A 16106-nucleotide genomic window follows, 5' to 3' on the forward strand; every position below is an offset into this window, starting at 1 on the left:
AATTTCACTTGATCTTCCCTAGAGTAGGGTTTAGACAGGATGAGAGACCTCACCATCTCTCAGTGATTTGAAGCTGCTTTTCAAGAAATAGTTGGTACCTTTGTTTTTTAAATCTTTCATTGAATTAGGAAAAGTTTTTTGAAATTTAAAAACTCTGGAATGTGTCATGTACTTTCTTGTTATTTTGACAAAAACTAGGCTGATCTTCTGTATATTGTTCCAGTTTTAGTATGCTTACCACTGAAGCCAGTCATGTATATGGTAAATGTTTCTGACATATTTAGGAACATTATATTGAAAATTCAAACTAGATCTATTTAGCTGCCTTGACTTTTTTTTTTCCCTTTTGGAAAAGAACATATTTAAATGAGAAACAGGTCCACACTCCAAAGAAAAGGGAAAGTTTTAGGTCATTTGAGTAAAATAAATTATAGGATTTATGGCCCCAATTTTCCATTATTTTCAACTGAGTGGGCCATTACATAAGGTACAGTGTTTTGTGTGAGGCAAATTATGCTCAGAGACTAAGATTATCTTTGCTAATAATTTAACATAGGTTCACTGCAGGAATTATAATTTATAATATTTCACAAGCCAATAGCATACAGGATGATGTCTCTTAATTAGCCAATAAAGAAATAACCTACTCCAAAGCCAATGATAGATCAATTACACTATTCCAGGCAAAGGGGAGACAAAAGATTAGAGTCCAAATTTAGTTGAGGTGTATCTTTCTATGAGTTGGTTCTTGGTACAGTCGATCCTTCCAAACAAAAACTTGGGTATCTGCTGCTGGCTTAGTTCCTCACTTCTGGGGCATGTGGCTAGTGGGTGATGGCCCCAGTATTGGCAGCAAAGTGGGTTGTTCTGAAGGTTATTACTCCATGGACCATAACCCAGTTCACACCACTGGCTATGAGGAGTAACCTTGCCAAGGCCAGGACAGATCCCCCTTCTCTTTCTGAGACTGCTGTATGGTTTAACACCACTGTTGACCACATAGTGGCCTGGCCACAGTGGGAGTAAGTGTTTCGAGATCTTCAGAGAGCTATTTAGATCAGCAAAGAGTAGCCTTGCCCACACCAAACATTCTTGGTAAATCCTCACAAATTCTTGGTATTTAAAGTTTAAATGTCCATTACATCATAGCTGTTCTTCCATATGATCTTATTCATAAGTCCCCAGCAGTGCCCGTCAACAGTTGAGCTAGGAAGTGTTTATAAACAACAGATGTTGATGACAACATCCCAATGCAGATTCCTCAATAAAAACAGATTCACCCTTAGATCAAAACAACCTCACTTAAGTCCTAAACAAGTGGATTTGAAATACTAATAAACCGGGCGCCTGGGTGGCTCAGTCGTTAAGTGTCTGCCTTTGGCTCAGGTCATGCTCCCAGGGTCCTGGGATCGAGCCCCGCATGGGGCTCCCTACTTGGCGGGAAGCCTGCTTCTGCCTCTCCCACTCCCCCTGCTTGTGTTCCCTCTCTCGCAGTCTCTCTCTCTCTGTTGAAAAATAAATAAAATCTTAAAAAAAAAAAAATACTAATAAACCAATATACAACACAGTGAAGGAAGAAATCTGTCATATTGGAAATGTTAGTGTTTTAATCTAATTTTGTGATAAACTTATCAAGATTTTTAGCATTTAAGAATGCATCTTATCAATGTTGCATCATACCAAGGACTTTGAATGGAATTTATCAGATTTGTTTTGATTTTTTTTCCCCCATGTTTTGCTGTAACATTTGGTTTCACGACAGTTTTAGAAAGTAATTTACAAGATAGCCTGATTTTTTTCAAAATAAGACCTTCAGTAATTCTGAGGAACTAAAAGGATTCATTATTATGGCTGGGGTCTAAATAAAATATAATTGCTTTTGATTTCACTGTTAGTATGTAAGATGTCTTTCGATCTATTTTTAAATGGATTTTAATAGGAATAGGTACAAGGTCAAGGTACTTATTGGAGAACTTTGAATTCAGTGTTTTAATAAGTTGATTTTAAACTGAGTACTAGCTGTTTCATGGTGACAAAATTTGTGGGGTTTTGTTTGTTTTTAAATTCCACTTATCAGTGGAATCATAATGGTTTTTGTGTTTCTCAGTCTGACTTATTTCACTTAGCATAATACCCTCTGGGTCCATCCATGTTGTCTCAGTTAGTAAATGGCGGCAATATTTGTATTTAAAACCTTATAAATCAGTTCTTTTATAAAAACCATGTAATATTTAAGTTCATGATTGATTTTTTAAAAGTTTCTATTGGTACTTTTTCCTGAGATTTTATAGGGAATAAAACATTGATAGAAACTTCAATTACCTGAAATTCCTTGAGTCCTCTAATGAAAGAAGACCAAATGATTAAGAATACAAATGGATTTCAGGGATATATTAGAAGCAGTAACTTCTAGGTGAGTCCTAAAGTCAGTGTACGTTGACTTTTAGATCTTCTGTGGTCTAGTACACTTAGAATCAATATTTGGAATAAAGGCCCTAATATCTTGCCCAGTTCTTGAGCAGTAAAGATAAATATGTTCATGAAAGTATGTGAAACCAAAGGTTGGAAAGACAGCTTTTAAGATTTTGGAGAGTGTATATGGGGGAGAAGGCTGCATATATTTGGCTTATTACTGTAAGAATTAACATTTATTTGCCATTTCTGATCAGAATAATTACATGAATTTTCCCAGAGTGTTTTTCTTTCGATAGCTCACTGTCTTTTTTTTTTAAGAGGTTTAATTGTAAAGGTTTGGGCCTTCTGTTCAGGGATGGTGTTTGTACGGGAGGATGCCTTATGTACAAACTATCTGTGTAGTCTGATTTGAAGTCTCATAGGAAGGCCTTAGAATACTGCTGTCCTCTCCCCCAGATACATAATAGAATTTTAAATTTTCAAGTGATGTTATTAAAAAAGGAATAAAATGAAATTTTTGAAATATATTTTTATACTTTATTAAAATTTTATTTTCAATATATTTAAAATATTCTTTCAACATGTAATCAATATAAAAAGCTAATGAAATATTTTGCTCTTTTTATACATTTTGTGTGTATTTTACACTATGGCACATCTCAATTCAGACTAGCCACATTGCAGGTACGCAGTAATTACGTGTAACTGGTGGCTACCAAATTGGGCAACACAGCACTAGAATATCATTCTTTTGTCCCCCATTAGTGTTGAGGATTCTTCCAGTAGAAGTCTATTTGGGGGACTGTAGCCATCTCTATGTATACTCTTCTATAATTTAATGGAAAATAGAACACTTCTGAGACAAAAAAAATAAATCATTCTTGGTCCTCAGTTTTAGCTATTTTTCCCCTTTATAATTGACAACCAAAAACTAGTTCTTCTAAAGAATATTGAAGGAGAACTTTAGAGGGCAGGTTCAGTTGGTTGAGCTTAAGTGAGGCAAGCTGGAATAGAAAGGGAAGAGTTAGCGCTGGGTTGTACAAATAAGACAGATTTGACTTAAAATCCTGCTGGCCTTGAGCAAGTTACTTCTCTGAACCTTCTTTATTAGTATGTAGAATTGGGATAAAAATACCCATTTCTTAGGTTGCTTTGAGGATTAAATAAGATGCCATGTAAAATATGTCATGTGTATTCTGGTACATATAAGGTGCTCAGTAAATTTGTTTTGAATAAATGATTGTTGCTTACTTACATCCACCACTCCCAAGTCCCTGTTTGTGAGAAAAGGAAGAGGAAGGAGGAATGCCTAAAATGAATGTTGGTCATATATTAAAGAAACTTAGCCAGTTTACTAAATTAACTACAGTTCAATGTTTGTCCAAAACACTAAGCTTTGTGGTTAATTGAGATTTTAATTCAGGACCTTTCTCTGAAAGTTTCAGAAAGTAATGATGTGAAATAGTTCATCCTCTGCATGTTTAAATACTAAGAAATGAATTTTGCCATTTAATTTTATTTCCGTATACTTATCCTGTGAATCCGTTAACATAGCATCTGTACATGTTTCTAAATTTCAGCTATTTAAGAGAAAAATCTCAATCATTAAAGACACTTCTTTTTATCTTTTCCTAGATATGATACAAATGCTACAGGGGTTATTGCAATTTTCAAATATAAATGTGTTTTGCATCTACTTTGAAAGCTAGTCTACAGAGTAACAAGTAAGTGATGACTGTAAATTTTTGTAGTAACAGGAACTAAGGAAAACTTTTTTTTTTTTAAGATTTTATTTATTTATTTGACAGAGAGACAGCAGGGGGAGTGGGAGAGGGAGAAGCAGGCTTCCCGCTGAGCATGGAGCCCAATGCGGGGCTTGATCCCAGGACCCTGGGATCATGACCTGAGCCGAAGGCAGATGCTTAAGAACTGAGCCACTCAGGTGCCCCAGGAAAACTTTTCTAAATGGAAGAAAACTGCCACTCATTGACTAAGCTTTATGTTATAATGCAAGTGATCTATTGTTCTTGTTCAGGTATTAACATCAATTCGTATTTTTTGATAGAGTGGGGGCTTTTTATGATACATCAGCTGTATGGTGTGTTCTGAGTCTATTTAGGAGGAGGCAGTTTTTAAATCATACATGTATTTGTGATTCGCTCTGCATTTTTGAGAAATTTACTCTATTTGAAAATTTGAACCATCGCTGAAATGTGGGAAAGCATGGAGAGTTCTAAATAGATGATTAGATTAGATATGAACTCTTCAAAGCTTTATACTCACCCAATGTGTAGGCCACATCTGTGGTAATGTTCTTGGAAATCGGTCACATTTGAAAATCCAGTTCTTTGCCAATAGCATCTGGTTGCACTTTACATACTTTGAAAGTACTTTTTGAATTGCAAAAAAGCGAACCATATGACACAGACTTTTCTTACCTGATTGAAAATTGTTTACAGTTACAGTTGAACTTTAAACAAACCTAACTGAAGGCATAATTGTCCAAATGCATGAATTATCACAATACCTCAGGAAGAAGGGATTATTATATTAGCTTTAAAAAATTGTTCAGACTTTTACATTGTTCTAATGACCCCTTACAGAGGTCTTATTTACTAAAAATTCTTTCAGGTTTGTGGAATTTTAAAGGTGCTGACCTGATTGGAATACACTCTACTAATGGGCAATCAAGAAATGGTGTTGATTGATGTGATTGGCATTCCTCTACCAATGTCTAACAGCTCCCAACAGCTGTTACTAGTTATATACTGTGTCATAGCTGACTGTGCCAGCTTTTGATACACAGGTATCTTATTATAGTAATCTAGGGTTTGACAACCTAGAAAGGATTTATGAGATGATTTTAAGTGGCATGGGTCTGAGCTAACCTGTGATCTACGCAAAACACGTCTTTGGTTTCCTTAAGATTCTCTTCACAGCGCACCCCCCCCTTTTAGTTTTCCTTCTTTACTTCCCAGGTGTGTCACATAATCCCTGTTGAAATGTCAGCTGATGTTTACATTTTATTTTATTTTATTTTATTTTTTTGGTTTTTATTTTGTGTGTGTGTGTGTCTTTTTTTAAAATTTTTTTATTATGTTAATCACCATACATTATGATGTTTACATTTTAAAAGTGAGATCTTCTAACAAGGCTTTTAGGGTCCCTAGTAGAATAGTAGAGCAACAAGTCTTAGAGCAGATTCTTTGGACAGGGCGCAGGCTTGATGCAAGGATTGTAGAGCCCCACTGTTCAGTATGGTACCTACTAGCTACATGTGGCTATTGACCATTTGAAATGCAGCTGGACTTAATTGAGATGTTAAGTGTAAAATATATACTAAGTTTCTAAGGTTTACTACTACAAGGAAAAAGAATGTAAAATAAGTCAATTTTTAACATTTAAGTTGAAATATTTTGATACTAGGTTAAATGAACTGTATTAAAATTAATTTCACCTGTTATTTTTTTTAATTGGCTACTAGAAAATTTAAAAACAGCTCTGACTTACATTATGTTTCTACTGGAAAATACTTTTATAAAAAGTTAAGAGAGTTTATGTTGTATTCTTACTGTTAGGAGCTTGTTAGAGGTTCAGGGAAATGCTCCCTCAGAAAGCCTTCGCTGTAGGTATTCCAGCTGACTTAGCTGAGCCAGTTTGTATCACAGTGCTGTTTTGAGAACTGTTGCCTACAAGCAGCCACTACCTCTCCTTCTCTAAGTCCCAATCTATGAGATACATTTTTTTAAGTTACTCTGCCTACTACCTCTAGTGATTATGGACTCCTGACTAGCTTCTTCATGAAGACAGGTGATTTAAAAACAGTTTTTTAATTGCTACTGTTTATTGGGTACCTGCCATATACTAGATACTGGACCAGGTACTTTACATAAAATCTTGAATCCTCACATCAGTTCTTCCAGATTGATATTAGTTAAAATGAAGAGATTTAGATACATTTTAACTTTGCCCTGGGTCAGCTAGCAAGTAGCAGAATCAAGATTCCAACCCATGTCTGTCTGATTCTAGAGCCATTGTTCTTTTGCTATATTATGCTCTCGTTGTGTTTTCCATTAACTATGTGTGTCCTTTAGCATGAAGCAGAATGCTGTATTTAAAGGGGTCTCTTGCCAAATGGTGTTAGCTGATCCTTTTTTTTCTTGGTGAACAACTTGAGTGCCCCCATTCTGGCCAGGCCACCCTTTTCCCCTGCTAGTACCTAGTGAGTGGCTCAAACATTAATCAAGAGACTTCACCTTAGTGACAGCCTGTTGAGCAGGATCAATAATCTAAAAGCCTCGTGTGAAAGAACGTCTCTCCCATCTTGAAAATCAGTCAGCAAAGAATGCTTCAGATGTCTTCAGGAAGAGATACAGAAGAGTCTCCTTCTCTAAATGCCAGGAATATCAAATCTGAGACTTCAAAGACCGACCATATAAGGAAGGGGCTTTTTATAGACAAAGAGGGTTGAAGTAAAATAATGGGATAGAATAAGCATATTGAGCTGGATAAGTCTTTAATAATCCTGGGTCCTCTCTTAATGGCTATGTCCTTGATATTGTTGCATTTAGAATGAGAGCATGGGGAAATAGTCCATGTGTTGGCATGCTAGTCTGTAAATTGGAGTAGATGTAATCACAGTTTGTAAGTGCGCTGGACGGCTGGATTCTGCATTTACACGCTGCTGCTTTAATTCAGGCTCAAGCAAGTGTTGCTGATTTGGGGAAGATAAGGCGAGCAAAGGAAAAACAAGTTCAAGGAGTAAAACTAGATGAGGTGGGCTGCGGGGAAGTTTTGGACAAGTTCAGATTCAAAGCCTTTTTATACACACACACACGTATTTATAATACTAAAAGCTATGTAAGCTGTAAAATACGATTTCAGGAAAGAAGCTGATATAGTAGGAAGAAAATAAAATTTCTAACTAGGTAGTGTGGATTAAATTTTCCCTGCTCTATCATTACCATAACTGGGTAACCTTTGGAAATTATAGAAGATAATCATTGTCGTTCTACCTCTCTGGCTTTCCTTCATGGTATAATAAGATCATGATGAATTGGAAAACCTTTACTGTGTGCTCACATGCTCTATACATGTTGTTACTGTTTTTATACTGTTATTTACTTAATCTGAAGTATTGCTCACCTGAAACTTCTTTCAGAGGAAAAAATATGTACCCCCATGTGATTAAGGGAAGTTAGAGTTAAATGGCCAATTTAAATAGGGCTAATTTGGCTCCCATCCCTAGGCTTTATCAAAGGGACAGTGGCAGCCTTGTGGGTAAAGGGAGTGTGGACCTCATTGCTTATTTATTTATCATCCCTTTAACCCCTTTTAAAACTAGACCTTTGTAGGTTGATTATATAATGTGGGAGCATGCAAGCACCCACGGTGTTTCTCTAAAATGAAAAGCCCTACTGAATGACTATTTTTTTTTAAAAGATATTGATATATTCATAGTAATAAACCTGGTTTGCATTTATTTGAGGCTCACGGTCTTCAGCTTCCGACCAAGTTAGTAAAAGGTTGCCATAACTACCAGATGGCAGTCTTTCCTAATCCAGTGTTAGATGCCAACAAACTAATACAGAATAAATGTAAGCAGAATTCAGGCACAGAATTTGAAGTATCATTTAAACTGCTCAGCTAGCAAATTTAGCATAAAGAGGGTAAGTTGAATATATTCATGTTACCATACAATTGCTTGGTTCTCAGGGCAATTCTAGAATGCATCTTTATGTTCTGTGTAAATTGCTGGGTACAGGGATATTTTGCCAAATGCCAGTTTGAAATTTACTTGGGATGCATCCAGCTGGCAGATCAGTTGTACTAATCAGATGAGCCCGTTTCTGGGGAATTCATAGCAGCAGCCGTGTTCTTGGAGTATAGTTAAAAAGAAGTTAATTTTTCTATTTAAAATTTGCATGTGCTACGTTAAAATGTATATAGTACAAACATTGTAACATAGTGCAAATACTTCATACATTTTGTAAATAATAAAGAGCAGTGACAGTAACTTCATTGTATTATACTTTTTATTTCTATTTTGGAAAGTTCCTGGGTTCATAACTTGCTTCCCTCTTAATCTCTGTGAACAAGAAAGATCCTGAAGTGCAGATGAATTGTTTAATATCTTTAGGCAAGTTTCTGTATAGAATGAGCTCAAAACTAATACTCTGTTTAAGGTGAACAGGTAGATAGGCTGAATCAAAGACCACTTGGCACAAATGACAAGGAATTCAAACATCATAGAGATTAGATCTGAGAAACTAATATGGATCCTTTTTAATCTCAAAATTAACCCCATATAAGTGTAATACATTGTCATTTTCATATTAGAAGCCTCATGCCCCAGAGTAACATTTCCCACACTGTGTTCTGTAGTTCTAAGAGATTACCCAGGAAGAATAGTTTCAAATATGTTTGGAAAACTATTTTCTTTACTCTTTCTCTTAAAGGTTCATAATGCACATTAGCATAACAAAGACTGAGAAATATTGCCAGTTGCTGAGTTTACCTTTAAAAAACAAAAACAAAAAAACCTCAGTGTATTTCAAATTAAATGTCCCATAGACCAGGGAAATCAGTCACTCATAAAATGTATTAATATCCTGTGGAACTCTTGTTTCTTAGAATGTACTTGGGGGAAAACAAAGCCCTTAAGTAATGTGTTAGCAGATTTCAGAATTTTTGTGATTACTCTTTTTAAGAAAAAAACCCACAATTACATTTTGACAGTTACAGATGTCTTGGGTTGGGGGATATAAGGCTTGTGTTTATAAGTTTCATTTTAAAACCAGTATTATAAGGCAGTTTTACATAGAAATGTTCATTTCCATAGGATAGGTCTTTAAATTGATATTGGTATTATCTCTTGGGGGCATTTTGATGCTTTTTGTGAATGTGACTTTCCTTATATTTAAAAATTTACATGGACTTTTGATAGGCCAGGTAATTTCACTAACAAGCTATTTTCTAATTTAAATTGTATATATTTTTTCAAGAGTAAAATAAAATGTAATTGTTTTAAGTTCGACTATTTGGTAAAGAGATGTTTTAGTAGCAATAGGCTGTTTTCATTTGAACTGAAAGGAAAACCAAAGATTTCAATAACTCAGGATACTGCCATGTAATTAACTCTGTGAAATGAGGTTTTAAGACTATCAACTAAGACAGTGGCACTCTGAGGGTAAACAAATTACTTATCTGTACCAAAGCCTATTATTTATATTCTCTAACTTGAATATACATCAAGGATTTTAGACATTTCTTTGCTTTCCATGAATTCCTTAAACATGATATTTGAGCATGCTTTTTTTTTTTTTTTTAATGTTACAGCTAAATGTGGTTCTGGAATCATCCCTAGGTTGGAAAATTAGAAAGTTGTGTCATATTGTGAGTAATAGAAAATACTAAAAATATTCACTCTTCTAATTGTGAGCCAGTGCATAAATTCAGTTAAACTAAAAAAGTTTAGCCAGCCATGTTTCAGGTTTTGGGACGTATAATGTATAAATGTAGTCTCCTACCAGAAAAAGTTCTCTTACCATTAACTGCCAAACCAAACCATGAGATGATATTTTATTTTCAGTTGTATTTGGAAGACCTCATGTCTGTTAGCTTTGGCTTGCCATTTCCTGAATAACTAAAAATGGCATGTTTAATGCTAAGTAGTATTTATGACTAGACCATCAAACCCCAAATGGATTTAAGGGAGGGATTCTTTTGTACCCAAATGTAAAATAAACATTTTTTTTCCTTGTGTGTTATGTTAGCATGAGATCTTTACACTTACCCTTTTGTGGAACAAAAGGTAATTATCTCATCCATAGGGTTTCCTTTCTTCGGTGAGTCCATCTACTCAGGGCCCCCTTGATGCTAATAACTCTTCTTGGTTGATATTCTCTTTCCACCTCCATCCCCAACCCCACACTATCAGCATCCCATGTTTTAAAGGACTTACAGGTAATAGGGAGTAGACTCACCTGAACAATCTTTATTCTAAAGGATATTACTTGGTGAGGAAGTCTAAAGATGAGTGATAATTCTCTACAAGAAAGGAACTGTTCAGCAACAGAAATGGGATCAGAAGCTTAAAAGCCAAGTGAGACCAGCTGACTAAACGGGAACTGCGCTTGTGATGCTGTCTCAGCTCCCTGCAATGGGACTGGCGCTCTTGCTGCCAGTCACACGTGATCCCTTTAGGCTAGTGGTTCTCTGACTTTAGTTGCTCCAGGAAGTACCTGGAGGGCTTGTTAAACCATTGATTGCTGGGCCACACGCTACACTTTCTAAAGCAGCAGGTGTGGAGTAAGGCCCAATACTTTGCATTTCTAACAGGTTTCCAAGGTGCTGCTGCTGCTACTGTTGGTGTGAGACTAATTTTGATTACCATTGGTTTTTTTTAGACTAGGAAATTGTTTGACTCTTCTTTTTCCTCCTGTCCATTTCTTCCCTCATGCTACCGCCGTCCCCATCAAAGCCTGCCATTTTGTTACGGACTGTCCCAGAAGCCGCCTTTTCTTATTAGCTTTTCCTACACGATGTGAAACTTTTGCCAAGACTGAGAGGTGATTAATAGGCCAGCTTACCTGAAACATGACTGAACAAATTGCACTGGCAGGATTACACAGCACATACACAGTTTAACCAATTAATATATGTGTACTTGCACAGTAATTTTTAAATGGTTATCCATAATTAGTAGTTAACTGCAAATTTAAGTACTCATTCTTCCATTGTAGTATAAAGCAGATAATAGTTTTTTTTTTTTAATAGAAAGAAGTAGCATGATTTTATTGAGATGTTCTAGTACAGTGTTGGACGATCTTAAAATCCTGTATTCTAAACCAATACAAGTACTGCAAATGATACATTCCCGAATCTAGTGGGCATATAAACAAAGGCAGGTTCTAATAGGAGTATCTGCAAGTTGCTTAATACACTTTCAGTTGGAGGATGAGCAGCTTTGGTGTATGTGTATTTCTGTGCCTCTCCTTTTCAGCTAGATACACGTGAGTCCAGTCCCCATTCAGCAGAGCTGGACAGAAATGAGACATTTGGTGGTTTCGCTTAATGTCTGCACACAAGCAGCACGGGCTCTACAAATTCTGGGATCGGGCCGCTCCTGAGGCCACTTTCATCTTTCTTGAATTGAAACCATCACACAGTTGAGGTTTACACTGCCACTGTGTATGGCCAAGTCTAGTCAAATTAGTTAACGTATCAGAACACTTGAAAGCAAAAAGTGAGGCTAAAAGAGAGAATCAGTTGTTAAGTCAATAATGATAATGCAAATCTTTATCTGAAGATTATTTTGAAACTAGCTTTCTTGGACTCAATCTTAAGAGGAAATGATACATTTAAATCAACTTTTTTCAGTCATGTCAAGGTGTCTACTCTTGTATGCTGAGGCTGTCTACCTGTGCGTGTTTGTAACTATGATAATGCAAATTTTTATCGAAAATATGGAATGCTTCACGAATTTGCATGTCATCCTTGCGCAGGGGCCATGCTAATCTTCTCTGTATCGTTCCAATTTTAGTGTATGTGCTGCCGAAACGAGCATGCAGATAATAGTTTTATAGCAAAGATTATATCATGGAGACATTTACATACCATGTTAAAGAATTTGGACTTTATTCTTCAATAATGGGTTGCCACTGAAGGATTTATAGGAAGTGGAATGATGTGGTCAGATTTGTTTTAAAAATCTCATTTTGGCAGCAATATTGAAAGTAGATGAAGGGATGAAGGGTTGAAGGCAAAAAAGATCATTATAGTATTCCCTGAGAGAGAGAGAGCGAACAAGTACCTAAAATAAACCAGTAATCCTAGGGATGGAGAGGAAGAAACTTCTACTTTCGGATGGAGAGGAAAAATAGCAAAATCAGAAGGAATTGGTTACTCTCTGGATGTGGGAGGTAAAAGTCTGGTTAAAAAAACTCCTAGGTTTTTGGCATAGAAGAAGAAAACTGGGATTGAAGATCTCTTCCCTCTCCATCCTCCTCCCCATTGAAGAATGTGTGGGTAATATGAGTTTGATTTTTTTTTTTTTTTTAACATGTAAAGGTTGAGAAACTTGCATAACAGTAGGAGATATAAAGTGAGCAACTGGACGTATATATCTGGAGCTACAAGCAAGAAGTTTGACAGGCCTGGAAATACAGATTTGTGAATTAGAAGAAATGATAGTTGAAGTTGTGGGAGGCAAATGAGGTTGTCCAAGGTGAGTGACAGAGTGAGAGAAGTATTCCAAGGATGGAACTTTATTGAATACCAAGGTATAAAATTGTTTTTTTTTATAGCCACTCTCCAGACTAAGAAAATTCCAGTGTAGGCATTCATTCTAATCCCAGCGCTGTTTAGGATTATATTGATTGAAGTTCCAGGACTCCTGTGTAACTGAACAAATCACTTCATCTCTGAGCCTAAATTTGTTCTTCTATAAAATGAGGGGAGTGGTTCAAAACGATTCTCAAGCTTTTTGCTGCTGGATTACATGTAACATAGGGAATTCACATGCACAGCATATTTCCATGGCTGTGCTCTGAATTATGGGCTCTTTCTGTCTCTGTCATACAAGAAATGCAAGGAAATGAAAGTTATGTTAATATAAAGGTAACTATGGGACTGTTCCATTATGTATTTCAAAAAAGCAGATATTTCACAAACTTGGGTACTTAATCACAAAATTAGTTACTTGTGATAGATACCTCACAGCTGATAGGCATGTACCCATAAAACCAGACTTAAAACCCCCAATCTAGTTAGATCACTTCCTAAACTTTTGGAGTCACAGGCCGCTTTGAGAATCTGATGAAAGCTATGGATTCACCCAAAATACACATATAGTTTATTTTTTTTTTAAGATTTTATTTATTTATTTGACAGAGACAGACACAGCGAGAGCAGGAACACAAGCACGGGGAGTGGGAGAGGGAGAAGCAGGCTTCCCGCGGAGCAGGGAGCCCGATGCGGGGCTCGATCCCAGGACCCTGGGATCATGACCTGAGCTGAAGGCAGACGCTTAACGACTGAGCCACCCAGGTGCCCCTAGTTTATTTTTATTTTTATTTTTTTTTATTTTTTAAAGATTTTATTTATTTATTTGAGAGAGAGAATGAGAGGGGTGAGGGTCAGAGGGAGAAGCAGACTCCCTGCTGAGCAGGGAGCCCGATGCGGGACTCGATCCCGGGACTCCAGGATCATGACCTGAGCCGAAGGCAGTCGCTTAACCAACTGAGCCACCCAGGCGCCCCCCTAGTTTATTTTTAATTTGAGAGATCCCAAATTAATTTTTCTGAAGTTTATCTATGGACTCTCTTGGGATTCATGGACCTTCTATTAAATTTCTTATGTAAAAGTCCTCGAAGATTTTGACTTTATGTGTTGCAAAAAGAGGTCTCATTCTTTGGAAATGTACTTTGTGAGTAGGTAGTTGTAGGTAAGGAATTCCGTAGTAGTTTATAAATAGTATTGTCTTTTTAAAGGCATTATTATTTATGTCAGAGCTTGCGATAATTAAAAAACAGCTTCCTATTCTGTGGACAAGCACATTAACATTAAGAAAAATACGATGATTTAAAACACAACTATATTAAATAACAGTTATTTTAAGCTAACATTCTATATTCTTGGGAGGGAAGCAGTGAGGGCAGTGGTGGTAAGGCAGCCAGGAGGAGACAAAGAGCACAGGCATTCAGGAGGTTTGACTCTAGTGCAAAAGTGTTTTTGTTCATGGCAGTGTGTTTGTGAAAGTCAGTCTTGCCCAAATGACTTGGAAGTGTTTATCGAGGTATATGTTAGGTGAGCTGAGAAATAATCCTATAAATCATTTTACAAAAAACCCTCATGCTTTAAAAAGAGAAAATACAATTCATTTCAATTAAAATACTATTTCTTAAATCAGGAAATATTCTGGAATAACATGGAATGTGGATTTTAGTTTAGAATTAGCACACTAATATAATAATAATCTTTAAATTTTTTTATTTTTAGATTTATTTATTTGAGAGAGAGACAGAGATAATGAGAGAGAGCACAAGTGGGGAGGAGAGGGAGAAGCAGGCTCCCCACAGAGCGAGGAGCCTGACGCGGGGCTCGATCCCAGGACCCCCGGGATCATGACCTGAGCCGAAGGCAGATGCTTAACCGACTGAGCCACCCAGGCACCCCGATAATAATAATCTTATAACTGAGTTTGCTTTGGTACTTTTTTCCATCAGTTTTTTTTTCACTTCTTAGACTCAGGAGCCAAATCTAATTCTCCTGATAATTACAAATAAGTACTACTTCAACAATTTCCACCATCCAGTTATTTCAAAAGAAAGCTTCTACTAATGATGAAATAATTTGATTTTGTTCTTTGTCTAAAATTATACTAGAGATTTTAAATTAATGTTAATCTAAACTAGCTATTAAAATTTTGAGAAAGTAGGGCACCTGGGTGGCTCAGCCATTAAGCGTCTGCCTTCGGCTCAGGTCATGATCCCAGGGTCCTGGGATCGAGTCCCACATCTGGCTCCCTGCTTGGCGGGAAGCCTGCTTCTCCCTCCCCCATTCTCCCTGCTTGTGTTCCCTCTCTTGCTGTCTCTCTGTTAACAAATAAATAAAATCTTAAAAAAAAAAAAAAAAGACTAAACAAAAAATTTGAGAAAGTAGAATACATATTTTACTTCAGAGTTTTAATAGGTCAACTTTTATTTTATTTTTCATGAATTGTCATGTATTTTAGCTTTTTGGCAGATTGCATGCACTGGGCCAGTAATGATTAATCTTGGTTCAGTGGTCAAGAATGTTGATTTAAAAAACTTATTTTCAGGCTGTGGAATAGCCTAGGGGAAGACATAGTGATTTTGTTTACATTTGAATTGTGTGCTGGAGACCTTAGTCTGTGTAGTTGTTGGGCCAGTCCACTTTTCAGTTGAACTGCTTGCACTTTACAGGTGGATTTCTCTTTCCACTCTTCTTCCTTTTTTCTCTTGTAGTACCTGTAACTTTACTTGAGGTAGTCTTAGCCTTTAAATCCAGGTGAGTTGGTTTGTTTTGGTTTTTTTTCCTGAAATAATTGTAAGCATTGAAAATAGGATGAATGTATCATCAAACTTTTTTGATATTTTAAAATCATGTAATAGGAACTCTTCAAATTTGCACATTTATATTTTTGAGAAAATGAGTATTTTTTTAGTTATATATGAGTTTTTAAAGAAAATTGTAACATTATCATGTAAAGAAATTGATTCCCCCCCCTTTAGTGTTTTCTAATTACCCTACTTATTTTTTAAGTATAGCTAGTCTTTTTCTTAGGGCTTTACTGTGTAAGTTGCATTTGAATGTTTCTAGATATTTGACTCACTCATTTGCTGTTACTCCACTTTTATGGTTAAAATTACCCAGTCTACTTTTTTATTTTTATGTTGCAACCAAGGATGAATAGCTCAGGAAGAACAACATGGTAAAAAGAATATACCTTTCTTTGAGGGGGAAGAAAATACCACGTTTGAAACCATAAGTTTTCATTGAATAAGTTTTCCCAAGAGTAGATTGGGAAATTTTAAGATCCACATTAATCCCTTGAAACTAAGATGCTATTTTCAGGTTATTATATAGGAGTTCTAAATTCTTCATTCAATAAATATTTTAATTCTTGCTGGTACTAAACAGGAGAGGGAGGATACAAAGATAAATCA

General features: G+C 36.1%; 1 protein-coding gene and 1 non-coding gene across 6 annotated transcripts in view; one reads left to right on the forward strand and one right to left on the reverse strand.

Annotated features, from left to right (window-relative positions):
* Positions 1 to 16106, forward strand: part of ADD3 (adducin 3) — a 124187-nt gene that overhangs the window by 18392 nt on the left and 89689 nt on the right. Inside the window, exon 1 of one of the 5 annotated variants that reach the window (XM_035028755.1) lies at positions 12487 to 12643. The exons of the other annotated variants lie outside the window; for them this stretch is intronic. The gene's annotated coding sequence lies outside the window, so the exon portion shown is untranslated. Of the gene's footprint in view, positions 1 to 12486; positions 12644 to 16106 lie in introns of those variants that run through there. 5 annotated transcript variants of the gene reach the window in all.
* LOC117998858 lies at positions 11877 to 11983 on the reverse strand. Its single transcript, XR_004676103.1, has one exon. It is a non-coding gene; the product is annotated as a U6 spliceosomal RNA (small nuclear RNA).

The sequence above is a fragment of the Mirounga leonina genome, unplaced genomic scaffold (genome assembly GCF_011800145.1).
Source record: "Mirounga leonina isolate KUSES-001 unplaced genomic scaffold, KU_Mleo_1.0 Mir_114, whole genome shotgun sequence".
Taxonomy (NCBI): Eukaryota; Metazoa; Chordata; class Mammalia; order Carnivora; family Phocidae; genus Mirounga; species Mirounga leonina.